The sequence below is a fragment of the Hoplias malabaricus genome, chromosome 5 (assembly GCF_029633855.1).
Source record: "Hoplias malabaricus isolate fHopMal1 chromosome 5, fHopMal1.hap1, whole genome shotgun sequence".
NCBI classification, from domain to species: domain Eukaryota; kingdom Metazoa; phylum Chordata; class Actinopteri; order Characiformes; family Erythrinidae; genus Hoplias; species Hoplias malabaricus.
Window position 1 is genome coordinate 21,343,318 of NC_089804.1, and position 4,904 is coordinate 21,348,221.

The following is a 4,904-nucleotide window of genomic DNA, read 5'->3' on the forward strand; positions in this document are numbered from 1 at the left end:
CCGAGCAGCAGCAGCAACACACACACGCACACACCACACACACGCACATAGCGGCTTTCTTAAAGACACAGCTCCCATCATCATCATCTGCGCACGCACACACTGGGCTTTCACACACACATTATATATGTATATAAATATATGGAGAGCTTTATTTGCACTAAACCTACAAGTTAGCTTTGTATCTTGTATTTAATTTCATTATAAGCCCACATTACTCGCCCTAACCCCACAGTATGAGTGTGTAAACAGATTTAGGTCCCCACAGTGTGAGAGAAACCTGACACACACACACACACACTCACTCACACACCCTTGCAAGGCACTCAGCTCTGACTCTGAGTGTTTTCTCTGGTAATGTGTATGTGCAGCATCTCAAACAGATACAAAGTCTGTTCACCTTCATTCACTAACCATCCTCCAGGTTCACCGTCTCCATCACCCCCTCCTTCACAGGAAATTACAGCACAACCCTCACAATAACAGATGAACTAAGGTCCTGTAAAATTATCTGAGAGTTCACTGCAAACTCCAGAAAAAAAGACGAATGGGAAAGGAGTGTTGCGGCCGGATGCTGTAAGTTTTACTGTAATTCGCTTTGTGCACAGATCTCCTTTGATCATTGCAGCTGACACAAACCTATAATGAAACACTGACTTAACAGAGCTTGTGTAATTTGTGTGTTTACAGCAGAAAAGAGGAAAGTACAAAAAGAAGTGGGTGATACTGAGAATCAGTTCTGTGTACTAAATGTCATGAGGACACAAGCAACAATAAATATATCATCACTTTTCCTTCAGGACCCTGTACTGTGTTCGTACAGACGGTGTGTTACCGTCCTCACCAGGGAAAATAACACATTAGACCACTGCTACAGTGATTCAAACACTGCCTTAAACTCTGTTCTGTAATCAGTCAAAGGGCACACTGCAAATAATTCTGGAGGACCCTGTTTGGAAGATTTTTAGAGCCTGCAATGAGCAATTTGTGGTGCTTTTCCACTGCACCTACTACTGGACTCTACTCTCTGTTTGGTCCCTGGTTGGTTTTCCACTACCACAGCTCCTCTCTGAAATGTGACGACACAAAACCCCATCTCTAAGGGGAACAGTGGGCATTGGAAAGCATGACAACGGTGGCGGTGACGTTAAGCGGTGTTTACTCATGGTGTATTGGCGTGTTGTTGTTGTTGGCGTTATTGGCGTGAGTTTGTTCCTTCCTTGTTGCAGCGTCCAGCTCTCGCTGGATTCTTTCGTCGGCCACCGATCCAAGGAGCATTTGAACCTCTTCAAAAGACCACAGCGTCATTTTACGAGCTGCCGTCGTGAGTCGGATAAAAACAAACGTGATCTCTGCTGCAGCTGGAGACTTTACAGATGGAGAGTTTGTGCTGGTCGTCTGCGTTGCGTGGCATAGAGTGACGACTCTCTCTGGACAATCAGCGCTCTGCAAGGTTTACACGCCACGGTTTAGTCCCTACTTGACTCGCTCTGAACCACGAGAGAACAGACACTAAACAAGAACCCGCTTCCAGAACCAGGACCTGAATCACCTGGTGGAGGAAACAGCAGATTAGAATCAAGTATAGCTCTGTAGGGACCGTGCAGTGGGAAAGTGCAACACTGACATTAGCCTCTGTGAGGACACCTATTTTCCAACCAGGACGAGCCATAGTCCAACAACAAACTCAGAAGTGGAGGTGTACAGAGGTGGAGACCAGACACTGTAGATCAGGGCAAGGACCAAATTTACACCCATTACAGTGTTCAAAAGAGCTGCTCTGTAGTATGATGTCCACCGATGTCTCATTCGCTGCAAGACATCACCAGCTACAAGAAGACACCCCTCCAGCCAAAGGGGGATCATGATCTGGGTGATGAGCTGAACGCCATTTACTGGAGGTTTGAAAAGCACTGGACCACACACAGCTGTTCACACCTCGCTGAAACACAGCACAAGCATCAGCACATCGCCGGCCCGAGCTGATGAACTGTGAACAGATCTTCAGAACAGGAAGAAGGTACAATGAGCAGATCTTCATTCTCTTGTCTGAAGGTCTGTGCTCGCCAACTGTCCTCCTTTGACACAAGCTACTTTCCTACTTTAAATGTTCCACATTTTAATACAATTTTTATTATATAGGGCTTCACCACAAAGCAGCTTCACAGAGATCTGGGTCCGAGCATCCTTTCAATGTGCCAAAGGCAACAGTGGCAGGAAAGACTCCCCCAGAAAATGAGCAAGAAAACTCCAAAGGGAACCCCCCCAAAAACTCCAAAGGGAACAAATTACAAAACAAACTATACAGTGATATATATACGTACAATATAGAAATAGTGAAGAACTGTGGTTAATGTGAAAGCAAGTCATGAGTTGTGGAGATGCAATTGAGTGCAGGACACTGTTATTCAGGATGGTGGCATGTATTTAAAACAGACAAAAGCAGAATAATAAAAACCTATAATGAGGGTAGTGTACAGTAATGTAGAATAATAACAGCAGAATGAAATGGATGTTTAAGCAAAAGCTCCCATGAAGATGTAGGTTTTCAATCTAGATTTAAAGACCGTGCGATAGTTTGTACACATGCATTTACATATAAATATAAAACACAACCATATAGACAACAAATATTAAATGAATAAACATTGCAATAAAAACAAATACTGACCAAAAAGGTGAAGGCTGAGAGAATGTCTGAGTCCTGAAGTTTGGTGAAATTTGTAACTTGAGCTGTTTAGTTTTCAGTGTGTTTCAGTCTGCGTTTACTTTCACGCAGTTAGTGCTCTCCAGAATTTAGAGTCTGTTCCACCGTATGTAATAACTACAGCAAAAACAAGTCAACACATCTCACCTGGAGCAGGAATAGAGAAACATTCTCATCTGTTTCCATGCTTTTGAAAGGTCGGAGGTCACTCCAGCATCCAAACGCCTCCAGATACATTTTCTCGTAGCTCAGGCAGTGAGACAGAGAGAGTCATATCAGAGCTAGACATTTTGTTTGTTTTTGTATTTACAGAGTTAGGGATGACACTTGCAAACAGGAAACATACTCTACATAAAAATATAGTGTTTCTTTTTTAATAGAATCATAACCATTGCCTTTAAACATCAGGAGGGTTTTATAGTCAATGCAGAGTTTAACAGAACGGTCCAACCCCAAGAGAACCACCATCACCGGAAAACATGACATTGCCCTGACACCTGTGACAGCACCCACTGCTGTTTGCATAAAAGGTTAAGTGTGAAACGTCTTTGGGCCTACTGCTGTGCTCTCTGTAACTGAAGATAAATTCCTTACATGTGCAAACACCCTGCTCATACAGAATGATTAAATTATTCTGACTCCAAAACCACGAAACTGAACAGGCAACAAAACGTAGAAATTTCAAAACTGGTCAGAACTAGGCCACGTGTCTAATTATGCTCCAAGAACGGTTATTTTGAGAGCGCAGTGTGGCATATATAAATATTATTGTTCGGGGAGATCTGGAGAATGGGGGTTGGGGGCGGTGGGGGGTGAGGGGGGGTGGTGTACTGTACATGTGCTGAGCCGAGATAGTGAGCCACGCTGACGTACAAGTTAAACAGGTTCATCCTCCATGAATAAAAATAGTCGAATGAAAATATAAATACATGATTACTGAAGGTCAGAGACACCAATGGAAATCTAAATGGTAAATAAAGCACTATAATTATTTCCCATCATTAACAAATCCATGTACCAAATACACTACACTGATCAGAACGCTTACCCTAAAGTTAACCACAAACCTGAGCTCCAAACATGTGGGCTGTGCTTGTAACGGCGTAAACAACACTATTTATGCAATAAGCTTTGAGTCAATTTAGTGAAACAGCACCACCACTGAACAGGAGGCCCATTAGTGAAGGTGAAGTTACTACAAATGACAGTGTTGGAGTGTTATGATAGAGATAATAATGTGGTTATAAAGTAAAATCCAAGACTAAGCTTAATTCCTGTTCGGAAAACTGTCCCTAAGTCTTATCACTGAAATATAGTTCTAAATGAAGATTAGAATCAGGCTTATTGTAAATGAGCTTATTGTGCTTTTGTGTTCACTTTACACATTCTCCTTTGGCCTCATGTGTTTATATATCTTCACCTCTCTGCTTTGGTACTCATTCTGAATACTCTCAGTCGTTTTACTGTCTGCTTCTCAGTTCAATAAAACCATAAGCATCACAGGAAGGTGTGGTCAGATGGTTTTAAAGACTCAGACACAAATGTCAAGGTCACATCAGTAAACCATAGCTTTAGAGCCAGTCCTGTCTGCCCTGGAGCAAAAATCAGCCTAGGTGCCACCCTATGTGACCTGTGGTCCATGTGACCAAACTTTGCCATTGCCACATAGGCGGTGTCCAAAACGGCACCCTGTTTCTGATAAAGTGCACCTATATTTTGGGGTTCTGCCATTTAACGTAGTGTCAGAACATGTTCAGATAGTGCACTGCAAAATGTACTGTACAACCCATGTACACTGCACTGTTTGGAAAAAAAAGAAACCTGTATGAGAACCCTTCTGAATTCAGTTCACTATAATTGTGCAGTATATAGTTAGTAATATAGGGAATAGTGAGTTGGAAGGCATTTCAGACACAGCGACTCACACCTTACACCCTGGTGCTCCCAATACAACCCTCCCCACTTTAAAACAGTCTGCTCTGCGGCTCCCCAAGTGGTGAAATGGTCTAAACGTTGGCCCTGTATCAGGAGATGATGAGTTAGAATGACCCACTTCTTTCTCTTACCACTGTCTACTTACAATCAGGAGACTGTAGCTGAAGACCTCCATCTTCCACCCATCTGCTGAAGTTTGGAGGTGAGCGACAGGTGAGGTGGGTTGGGTACAGGTGAGCCCTGCCACTCTAAGCATTAGGTC